Here is a 12749-nt window from a genome sequence, read left to right as displayed (position 1 = left end):
TTTGGTATAACCACTCTTGCACCCCACATGATACAATCTTTATCGACTGATAATTCATTCCTTCGAATGAAGAACGGATAAATATCCTTGACTGTTTTATGGTTTGGCCATCCATTTACAATATACTCATACACCTTTGACATCACTGGGTCACGTTTGGTTGCTCTACCAATCTCTTCAGCTGTGACTGGCAGTTCATTAATGTATGAAAAATAAAACACTTCTTCCCTATCGGGTGTAACTTGTGATGAGGAAGGCAATCTAGACATAGCATCAGCATTACTGTGATCAGCTGATCGTCTGTATTCAATATCATATGTATATGCTGACAAAATCAAAGCCCATCTCTGCATTTGGAACTGAGGACTTTGGATGGAGGATTGCTGTGAGGGGCTTATGGTCTATAACGATGGTAAACTTACGACCATATAAGTATTTGTGAAACTTCTTGACCCCAAAAATTAATGCCAAAGCTTCCCTTTCAATTTGTGCACAATTACTCTCAGTGGCACTGAGTGCGTGAAGCAAAAGCAATTGGTCTCTCCTCCCCACTACGTGATACATGAGAGATTACTGTCTCAATTCCATACGGAGAGGCATCACATGCTAGCTTAATCTCCTTAGATATGTCATAGTGAACTAACATGGTGCTCTCTACCAATTTGCTTTTACACTCCTTGAATGCTGTATCGCATTCTTTTAACCACTTCCAATGGACCTGTTTTTTCAAAAGTTCATACTGTAGCCAAATTTGGTAGGAACTTCCCATAATAGTTCAAAAGACCCAAAAATGAACGCAGTTCAGTGACATTCCTGGGAGTGGGTGCATTTCTGATTGCATCCAGTTTTTCCTTGGTTGGATGTAAAGCATCTTTGTCTACTCGATACCTAAGTACTCCACTGAGTTTTTAAATAACTCACACTTATAAGCAGACACTCATACTCTGTGCTTCTCTAGTCATTTGAGGACTTCATTCAATATGTTATTATGAATTTGCCTATTTGGTGCTGAAATTAGTATGTCATCCAAATAACATACTACCCCTTCAATACCTTGCAAAATCTGGTTCATCACCTCTTGGAATACGGCAGGGGCGGAAGACACTCCAAACGGTAGCCTATTAAATTGATATCGGCCTAGATGAGTATTTATAGTCAAACATGACTTGGACTCCTCATCTAGTTCAAGCTGTAAGTAGGCATTCGTAAGATCCAGTTTTGAGAAGATCTGACCACCTGTCAGTGTTGTGAACAAATCTTCTATATTCAGCAATGTATTGGGGACATTACCCTCTAGAACCTGGTTTACGGTTACTTTATAATCACCACATAATCTTACCTTACCATCGGACTTAGGTACAACAACAATGGGTGTAGCCCAATTACATCGATCTATCTTACAAATAATGTTCTCAGTCTCTAGTCTTTTGAGTCCTTGCTCAAATTTCTCCTTGAGTGCATATGGTACGGAACGTGGCTTGTAGTAAACCGATCTAACGTCCTTCTGTACCCTGACACTCGCCTTGAAGCCTTGGATCGGACTGCCCGTTTCACAGAACACCTTCGGATACTACTTGATAACATCATCCGTTGATGCAAATCTCGCTTCCACACGGAAAATCTTACTCCAATCCAGCTTCAGTGAGCTCAACCAATTTCTTCCTAGTAAGGCAGGCTTGTCTCCTTTCACTACAATTAGAGGCAAGTTCTGAAATTGATCTTTATATTTCACCGGTACGGTGATACGACCTACCACAGGAATTTTCTCTCCTGAGTAGTCTCACAGCTCTACCTTGGATTTCTCTAATGGGAAATCATGCAATTTGTCACGGTATAGTGACTCCGGTACTGCACTCATGGATGCACCCGTGTCGATTTCCATTGATATCCTGAATCCCGCAACATTTATGTGGATTTTGAAACTTTCCGAATCGCTATTAACCTCATGCTCCTGATGACGTGTAACTCTAACATCTCCTCGTCCTGTTGTTGTTCTTCCATGCTATGTAGTCTCTTGGGATTTCTACTTATAGCTTTGAACGCTGGACTCGTAGCTTTGAAAGCTGGTTTACCCTTCAGTCGGCATGCCTTCGCAAGATGTCCCGTCTTTCTGCCTTCACGTATGGACAACTTTGAGCAATGTGTTGTCCCAGGCACCTATAGCACGACTTCGACGCTCTGTTAGAATTTATAGTTTCTGAGACTTTCGGCCCCCACCATCTTTTACTTTGAACCTGCAGGTGATTTACCTCGGTTGACTGACGACCGTAATTATTATTTAATTCTCGGGAATATTGTTCGGCCATGCCCATCGACCTCGCTGTCTGACAAGCAATCTCAAAAGTCAAGTCATCCGTCGTCAATAACTTCCTTCTGATCGCATCATTTTTCATCCCACAAACAAAATGATCCCGTAATGCTCGGTTTTGAAAGTCTCCGAAATTACAGTGCCTCGATAGCTTCTTTAATACTGCAATCAGACTTTTGATTCCATATCCCGAAACAACAGCTTTCAGCAATTTCTAATGGTTTGGGGTTATAGTGCTGCTCCAGCTTCCTTAAAATCTCTTTATGCATTGTGTCCTTTGGCTTGTCAGGCACAAGCAGATTTACCAGAGTTTCATACAATTCTGGTCCAGCTTCCGATAAGAAGATCGCTTTCTTATGTTCCAATATCGCCTGATTCTGGACTGCATTGTCTGGAACTTCGATTACGTTATTTGCAGTGAAATACATTTCTAGCCGATCCACATACGCTTTAAAACGTTCCCGGTCGTGTCTATATTCCCCCAAATGTCCCAATACACCTGCGGGTGCTGCCATTTTAATTTCTAGCTGTTCACAATGTGCTGTATTTTACCTTGGATTTTGTAGCTTTTTTCAAAGAGAGAGAAGCTCCCAAAGTCTCTCTGTCGGCTGGCTGAATCCTTCACCATCAAAATTTCACCTTTAAGTCATCCAAAAATTCCCATCTCGCCACCAAATGTGATAGATTTACAGAGCACAAGCACATACAGCTTTCGAACATGGCAGGCAGTTCCCTCGGAAGCCTCCGGAACCCCCTGGTTCTGTTTATTATTAACTCTGTAGGTGCAGTACACAATACGTCCACATCCAGTGTGGCGCTACAAACATTACAAGCTTACAGACAAGAAAAGGAGGAGGCCCATTCAGCCCCTCGAGCCTGTTACACAGGAACAGGAGGAGGCCCATTCAGCCCCTCGAGCCTGTTACACAGGAACAGGAGGAGCCCATTCAGCCGATCGAGCCTGTTACACAGGAACAGGAGGAGGCCCATTCAGTCCCTCGAGCCTGTTACACAGGAACAGGAGGAGGCCCATTCAGCCTCTCGAGCCTGTTACACAGGAACAGGAGGAGGCCCATTCAGCCCCTCGAGCCTGTTACACAGGAACAGGAGGAGGCCATTCAGCCCCTCGAGCCTGTTACACAGGAGCAGGAGGAGGCCCATTCAGCCCCTCGAGCCTGTTACACAGGAACAGGAGGAGGCCATTCAGCCCCTCGAGCCAGTTACACAGGAACAGGAGGAGGCCATTCAGCCCCTCGAGCCTGTTACACAGAAACAGGAGGGGGCCATTCAGCCCCTCGAGCCAGTTACACAGGAACAGGAGGAGGCCATTCAGCCCCTCGAGCCTGTTACACAGGAACAGGAGGAGGCCATTCAGCCCCTCGACCCTGTTACACAGGAACAGGAGGCTAGTCAGCCCCTCGAGCCTGTTACACAGGAACAGGAGGAGGCCATTCAGCCCCTCGAGCCTGTTACACAGGAACAGGAGGAGGCCCAGTCAGCACCTTGAGCCTGTTACGACATTCAATGAGATCATGGCTGATCTGTATCCTAACTCTATCTACCCACGTTGGTTCCGTAATCCTTTCCCAACAAAACTCTTTCACTCTCAGTGTTGAGATCTTTTCTTGGCAGTTTCCGCTGCTCGCCTTGCACTGCGCCCACACTTTGATTGACCGCTGTGTAATTAATGCTAAACTTGACCCCGTAGGTGTGAGCGTGAGTGACACACCGCCCCGAAGTGTGATGTGACTGACATTTTATATACACAGATTTTCTCTCGGGTGTGACTTTTCTGTTGCACTCCTTAATTTTTCATTTCTTCCTGCCTCGAGGTTATATTTTTTCTCAGAAGAAATAATGTTTCAGGACCCATCGAGAACTATGTGAATCAATACTAACGTGCTTTTTATCTTCCCCTCACCCAGTCAGCTTATTGGTTTAATGCTGAATCCGGAGGCTGGGATAGTGAGTGTGAGCACTGATTCACCTGCAATCCCTCGGGGGGGCGTGTTAGGGGAACAATGGGAGAAGGAACGGAGAGAGTCGAGGAGAAAAGGAAGCGGAGATGGGGAAGAAGGGAAGGAAAGGAAGAGATGGAAAGGATACGAGAGGAAGGGAGAAGGAAAAGAAAGACTTGCATTTCTATAGCGCCTTTCACAACCGCCGTTCCAAAGTGCTTTACGGCCAATTAAATACTTTGGGAGTGCAGTCACTGTTGTTATGTGGAAAATGCAGCAGCCAATTTGCACACAGCAAGCTCCCACACACAGTGATGTGATATGACCCAGATACTCTGTTTTAGTGATTGAGGGATAAATATTTGCCCCAGGACATCGGGATAACTCCCCTGCTCTTCTTCGAAATAGTGCCGTGGGATTTTTTACAGCCACCTGAGAGCAGACGGGATCTCGGTTTAATGTCTCATCGAAAAGGTGGGACCTCCGACAGTGCGGCTCTCCCTCAGTACTGCTCCTCCGACAGTGCGGCTCTCCCTCAGTACTGCCCCTCCGACAGTGCGGCGCTCCCTCAGTACTGCCCCTCCGACAGTGCGGCACTCCCTCAGTACTGCCCCTCCGACAGTGTAGCGCTCCCTCAGTACTGCCCCTCTGACAGTGCAGCACTCCCTCAGTACTGCGAGTGTCAGCCCAGATTTTTTGTGTTTACGTCCCTGGAGTGAGACTTGAACCCACGACCTTCTGACACAGAGGCAAGTGTGCTCCCCACTGAGCCACGGCTAACACTGAAAAGAGGGGGAAATGGGAGTAGGTGGAAGGCAGGGTGGCCTTGAGCTCCAGTGGAGAATGATGTTGGGAGGGGGGCCATTTGGGGGAAAGTCTGAAACCAGGCTCACTTTGGCCTGTTGCTGGGGTCCGACCATCCCTGTATCATTGTATTAAACTGTAGGGAACGATAACTCATTCCCCAAGTAACGAGGGAAGGGGAACACGCAGACACACGGACCCCCTCCAGAGGGGAGGGGAACACGCAGACACACAGACCCCCTCCAGAGGGGAGGGGAACACGCAGACACACCAGAGGGGAGGGGAGACACAGAGACCCCCTCCAGAGGGGAGAGGAGTTGCAAAGGGAATGGGGCAAGATTGGTCTCTATCGCGGTTATCAGAAACACAGAGTGCTCTGCAATCACAGTTCAGGAATTTAAATTTTGAAACTGTGCCTTTTGCATTGTGAGGGACAATAGTCCTGGGATCGAGTGACCCTTGTAGGAAGGGAAACGGATCGAGACGTCTGGTGAGGGGATGGTCCGATTTGGTCTTCCAGCTCACTCTGCTCCCAAAATCACACAGCTGCTAAATATGCTTGCATATTTTAAACAAAGTCTTTCGTCCTTTTCCTCTCCAGATGAATTTGTTCCTGTTCCAATGAGAGTCGATGTTAACTCCTTTAGCCTCTCCTCACAATTAATTGAATGAGGGAGGTTTCATCCTGTTAAATCTCTTGCACTCATTCTACTGCCCAACTGACACCAATTACTAACAAATTGAATGATGGGACTCAATGGGCCCCTCCGGCCATACTCGAGTTACCAAAGTCCCGGAATACCAACCGTTGGTGCAGTTAGAATACAGGGGCACCAGTGAGTCGCAGGAGCCCATGTTACATTTATCCCAATGGTGACCAGTTTGGGCAGCTCACTCACGGCACGAAGGGTATCAAGTTCCTGGAGTGAGTGTCGAAGAGATTAGCCAGGATGATCACAGGGATCTGACTCTATAGTGATGACTAGACCACAGAAATGAGGCTGCTTTCATTACAACAATAAAGGTTTTGAGGAAATGTGATAGAGGTCATGAAAGGTTCAAGGGGTTTTGATCCGTTAAATCACGAAGAACTATTTCTGCTTGATGGTAAGTCAGTGACTAGAGGATAACAATTTATCATTATTCAAAGATGAAGGCAGAGGTCGGAGATGCCACAATGAGATAAATGACCAGATCTTTTTTTTTTGTGATGTTGGTTGAGGGATAAGTATCGGCCCCAGGACATCGAGGGAACTCCCTGCTCCTCTTTAAATAGGGCATGGGATCGTTTACATCCACCTGAGAGGGCAGACGGCAGTCAGTTTAATCTGAAAGACGGCAGCTCCGACAGTGCAATTCTCCCTCAGTACTGCCCCTCCGACAGTGCAGCGCTCCCTCAGTACTGCCCCTCCGACAGTGCAATTCTCCCTCAGTACTGCCCCTCCGACAATGTAGTGCTCCCTCAGTACTGCCCCTCCGACAGTGCAGCGCTCCCTCAGTACTGCCCCTCCGACATTTTAGTGCTCCCTCAGTTCTGCCCCTCCGACAGTGCAGCACTCCCTCAGTACTGCCCCTCCGACAGTGCAGCACTCCCTCAGTACTGCCCCTCTGACAGTGCGGCACTCCCTCAGTACTACCCCTCCGACAGTACGGTACTCCCTCAGTACTGCCCCTCCGACAGTTTAGTGCTCCCTCAGTACTGCCCCTCCGACAGTGCGGCGCTCCCTCAGTACTACCCCTCCGACAGTACGGTACTCCCTCAGTACTGCCCCTCCGACAGTTTAGTGCTCCCTCAGTACTGCCCCTCTGACAGTGCGGCACTCCCTCAGTTCTTCCCCTCCAACAGTGCGACGTTCCCTCAGTACTGCCCCTCCGACAGTGCGGCGCTCCCTCAGTACTACCCCTCTGACAGTGCGGTACTCCCTCAGTACTGCCCCTCCGATAGTGTCGTGCTCCCTCAGTACTGCCCCTCTGACAGTGCGGCACTCCCTCAGTTCTTCCCCTCCGACAGTGCGACGTTCCCTCAGTACTGCCCCTCTGACAGTGTGGCTCTCCCTCAGTACTGCCCCTCCGATAGTGTCGTGCTCCCTCAGTACTGCCCCTCCGATAGTGTCGTGCTCCCTCAGTACTGCATTGAAATTTCAGCTGAAATTATGTGCTCAAGATTGTAAAATGGGACTTGAAGGCATTGCCTTCTGACTCAGAGGCAATTCCTGTTTCTGCTAATTTAACACTGTTGTTGTTTGAATGGGGTTAACGTGGAGTGAAAGCAGCACAGAGGAGATTTACACAACACATTTGCATCACCTGGAGTTAACCTGCAGAACTCGCTCTCCAACCCGCTCTCCTGACAGCTCTCTCGGGGAACAGGGTCATGGGGAGAGGTGCAAGAAAATAAACATTCAGCTTTTGGGCTCATTTCGGTTAGAGGATTGAGTCTGAATAGGGTTGTCTTGGTTACTGCATGGGCTGTTTCTGAAAATATTGTATTAGCCAGCGCTCTGCACCTATACTGATTTGTACATACACCCACTCACCGAATAACTTCTTCAATGCAAATGTTTTGTTGGTTGAGGATGTCATTGTTGAGCCCCAGACTGCGACGAGGAATCCCCCAGGGTTGCTGCTGCTGCTTCCGATCCAGTGACGCTGACAGGAAGTGCGTGGGCAACACCAGCGGGCGCGGACCGAACCGTGCTCAGCTCGGATACGCTGCACCATCGCAAGATTCCAGGCGCTTGCTGCTGAGGCTCACACACGAAGAGTGGTCCCTTCGTATAGTCTCGCAGCAGGAACCGGCACTTTAGGGAACAATAACATCACCAAATACTTGTGCCTCAGAACATGAGTTTGTGGCTCCGAGCTACATAGAATTACACGGCACGTACAGCACGGGAGCTGGCCATTCGGCCCATCGGCTCCGTGCCGGGGTTCATGCTCCACACCAGGCCCCGCCCACCCCTCTCCATCTCACCCCGTCACCCCATATCCTTCTATTCCTTTCTCCCCCATGTGTTTATCCAGCTTCCCCTTAATTGCATCGATACTATTCGCCTCGAGCCCTCCCTGTGGCAGCGAGTTCCACATTCTCACCGCTCTCTGGGTAAAGAAGTTTCTCCTGAATTCCCCGTTGGGTTTGTTAATGACCGTCTTATGTTCATAGTCCCTGGTTCTGGTCTCCCCCTACAACTGGAAACATCTTCTCCATGTCAATTTTCTGAGTTCTTAATCTCTCTGGAGTTGAGGGGAGAAAACTGAAAATAGAAAGGATGCAACATCGCAATAGAAATTCCTTCGAGTGAGAATTCTTTTCCTGCTCATTAAAAGTCCCGCCCTTGGCCACAGTAGTGACACACAGCTCCGCCAACACGTATTAAGGTCAGGTCCATTCAGAACTCAATCAGCCAGCACACCTTTGGTCATCTATCCTTCCATTGGTTCGAATTCCCCGAAACCCTCAAATTGTATCAAGAGAAGCAATCTCACTTTACTTACTGAGGCTTGTCACCCAGAGCAACTCAGCTTGAGGTGACTGATTGGAATTAATCCACCCTTTGAGTAACTCTGTGCACTGGGTGAGCAGGTTGTGCTGGAACCATCTGATTAGATGGCACAGCCAATTCATAGACTGCTGACAGTCATTAAGTGACTAGCTGGTCTTGACTTACAACAACTAATGTTATAAAGTAGCCTCTGGGGATGAGAGGCTCCTGTGTTACCAGTTAATCAATCTCTCTTACTTGGGGCAGTGAAGTGGCATCACCATCAGAGGCAGTCCCTCGAGCCGAGGATGACTTGCTTCTACGTCAAAAAGTTCAATGAAGGACCTAATATTCCAGATCCCAAACTGCATTCTGAAGGGTGGAAGATGCCTGTGGGTGGATATTTTTAACGTGGGGTGACCGTTGCACACCAGCCACCACACGGGCTTGACAGAGCGAGGTCTGGGTCCAGTGGCAAGGGTTAACCAGGACGACTGGAGACCAGCTCTGCTGCACGGACCCAGTGCGCTCACATATCGCAGTGTGGGCTGGGCCGTGCTGCACCTGGGCCCTCGCCTCTCCTGGGCCCGGAACTTTCGCATCTCCTGGGCCCCGTTCACGTCCCTCCACAGTCTCTCTGCTGTACCTGCCCACGCTCCAATCACCGACCTGGACCTTGATGCCGTCACTCTCCTGCTCCAGCACGTGCTGCTCCCTGAGTGGTACACCATCACACTGCTCCCCCCGCTCCCCAGCCTGCTCCAGTGGTGCTTTACAGATGATGATGATTTACAGAACAGCGGTCAGTACCATCTAGACTTGCATTGCCCAAATTTCTCTTCTCTGCCAAACATTTACAACAAAACCAGTGATTTTGTGAAGGATGGACATTTCTCTCCATGACTGCCAGTGACATTTAATAGCCAAGGGGCTAAAGATGACAATCCAGCCCCTGGTCTTCAGGAAGAGTGTGTAGGATATGGGCCTTCGCAGGGTGAGTTGCGTTGCCATTGTGAGAGATTACCATTCACCCTTTGCTCTCACTCTGCTCAGCTCTCCGAAGCCACAAGCACACTTCCTTCAGTTCTCTGCGTCTTGGTCTTGGAGATATTTCCTTGTTGCTGGATTTTTAGCTCAGACACGTAGCTGTGTATTTTCTGTAGATCAATAGATTCTACAGCCACACATTACCACATCCTATTTAATAAATTCTACCATTAAAGTATGAACTTCAAGCTCCGTGGCATATAGCAGAATCGACTGAACCACCTTTTGAGTATCTGGGTCCAAATCCCATCAATGGCATCAACAAGTGAGGGAGGTGGCCATTTCGAGTGAGTAAGAGGGTGCACCAGACCAGACTTGGCTCAGATCTCCTGCGTCAATGTTCAGTGACTCACTGCCCCTTCCCCAACTCCACGTCTCTGAGACAAACTAGTCACTTGGTCAATATTGGGCAGGCAGAGGAGGGAAGAAGATCGTGTTCTGACGAAGGGTCATCGGCCTGAAACGTTAACTCTGTTTCTCTCCACAGATGCTGCCTGACCCGCTGAGATTTCCAGCATTCTCTGTTTTTATTTCAGATTCCAGCGTCCGCAGTATTTTGCTTTTGTAGCAGATGTTGTTGCTGGTCCACGTGAACCTTGTGCAGAAATTGGAACAGGAAATATCTCCAGCCTAAAGCCCACCTCTGATGACCCTCACCCAGGGCTTGCTGAGTCTCCAGCGCTGGGATATTGGGTCTCAGACATTATCGGAGGTCATATTGTCCACACAGCGTTAAACTCCTTCAATTACATGTTTACATATAATATCCCAATTAGATGGCTGAATTTAGCTCCATTGGTAAATTATACATCAGCACTGGGCCAGTGACTCTGGGTAATTGCCTCCTGTGAATCACTTCAATCACCTCAATGGCCCCATCCAGGACTCTCCTCGCCTTCGCTATTTGAAGCCAGGCAGATCCTTTGCGGATCTCTGAATCGGGTTTGAATTTGAAGATGTTTGTTGTTGCCCTCAGTATCTCCTGCGTCCATGCAATAACCGTTCCTTAGTGGGAGACCCTCATTAGAAACGTCTTTCTGCTGCGTTAGCAGAGCGGTGAATAGAGTACAAAGAAGTCTGGTACTCATGGGTTTCTGATTGGGAGCCGGTGTGCCAGCTAATGGTTGCAAAGTTGTAAATTCTGAATTAGAAAGTGGACATCAAGTTTAATTATAGCACTCGATGGCAGCATCGTTTATTAATCAGCTCTCTGTTCCCATTTCAGCCCATGCTCCAGGCTTTACGACATCACAGTCATAATAAAGCTTGTTCTTGCCTTTTGTAATGTTATCTGCCTAACTTGTTCTCTGTAATCACGGGTTAACACAGTGTGGCTTCCCAGCCCTACCCCAGGATTCAGTGTATAATCGAAGTGTTGAGGGGGTGCTGGGGTTATCGAAGGTACTGCTGCTTCAGATGTGACGTTAACCCAAGGAACTGTCTGCTAATCGAGGGACAAGCGGCTATTTCTCAAGCCGAACCGGGAAGAGGATCGGATTGGCATTGAGACAGGACCGAGGCTGGCCATAGGTCGATGTGTGAGGGAGCTGGAGATGATGGCATTGAGTTTGCTGAGAGTAAGTTGCAGGAATTTCCTGGCCAAAATATTGCAGATCAAGACAACAAATTGTCTTATTTATACTCGGGAACCCGCTGTAATGATTGACCAACAACAACTTACATTTATATAGCGCCTTTAATGTAGTAAAACGCCCCAAGGCGCTTCACAGGAGTGATTATTAAACAAAACTTGACAGGGAGCAACAAAAGGAGATATTAGGGCAGGTGACCAAAAGCTTGGTCAATGATCTAGGTTTTAAGGAGCATCTTGAGGGAGGAGAGAGAGGTGGAGAGGTTTAGGGAGGGAGTTCCAGAGCTTGGGGCCCAGGCAGCTGAAGGCACGGCCACCGATGGTGGAGCGATTATAATCAGGGATGCTCAAGAGGTCAGTATTGGAGGAGCGCAGATATTTCATAGGGTTGTGGGGCTGGAGGAGATTACAGAGATAGGGAGGGGAGGCGAGGCCATGGAGGGATTTAAACTCCTAGAAATTCCTTGCAAATGTCGACACGATTCTAGGAACCCCTGTGCTAACTTCCAAATAACAATGTCTGTGACTCGCAGAGCACTGCACCAGTGTTTGTTATTATATAGTTACACCCCAGTACGAAAGTATGGGCCTTACGCTAAACATCCATAAGACAAAGATCCTCCACCAGCCTGATCCTACAAATCCCCTGGGAGGACAGACGCACCAACATTAGCGTCCTCGACCAGGCCAACATCCCCAGCACTGAAGCACTGACCACAATCGACCAGCTTCGCTGGGTAGGGCCACATTGTCCGCATGCCCGACACGAGACTCCCAAAGCAAGCGCTCTACTCGGAACTCCTTCATGGCAAACGAGCCAAAGGTGGGCAGAGGAAACATTACAGGGACACCCTCAAAGCCTCCCTGATAAAGTGCGACATCCCCACCGACACCTAGGAGTCCCTGGCCAAAGACCAGTCCGCCCTAAGTGGAGGAAGTGCATGCGGGAGGGCGCTGAGTACCTCGAGTCTCGTCGCCGAGAGCATGCAGAAACCAAGCGCAGGCAGCCGAAGGAGCGTGCGGCAAACCTGTCCCACCCTCCCCTTCCTTCAACCACTGTCTGTCCCACCTGTGACAGGGACTGTGGCCCTCGTATTGGACTGTTCAGCCACCTAAGGTCTCACTTCAGGAGTGGAAGCAAGTCTTCCTCGATCCCGAGGGACTGCCTATGATGATGCTGATGATAACACCCCAATAAATGACCAGATACAGAAGTGTGGTCAGGTGAGCCGCTGGTCACAGGCTCGGTGCAAGGATCCCAGGACAGTCTGCAATCTTTGAGACAAGTAAACCAAAACCTATTGAAACAATTAAATTCCATTTGTACTTGATCATTGCAGCTCTGAGCAGGAGAGAGATTTGTTTAAATCTACATAAATCTTTGATTCATGATCAGAGAGTAAAGTATCTGGATTCACTAATTGTTCATTCTCAATACCTCATTATTATTCGAGTCTTCCATTATGTGTTCAAAATATGCAAATAGCTTTAATGCATCATTTTTTTCCCCTAATGATCTTCTGCATGCTCCTCGGTGCTGACCTGGAGATGAATCAGGT

This window comes from Pristiophorus japonicus, chromosome 26 (genome assembly GCF_044704955.1).
Source record: "Pristiophorus japonicus isolate sPriJap1 chromosome 26, sPriJap1.hap1, whole genome shotgun sequence".
In the NCBI taxonomy this organism is placed as follows: Eukaryota; Metazoa; Chordata; class Chondrichthyes; family Pristiophoridae; genus Pristiophorus; species Pristiophorus japonicus.
This window is presented reverse-complemented; position numbering follows the sequence as displayed.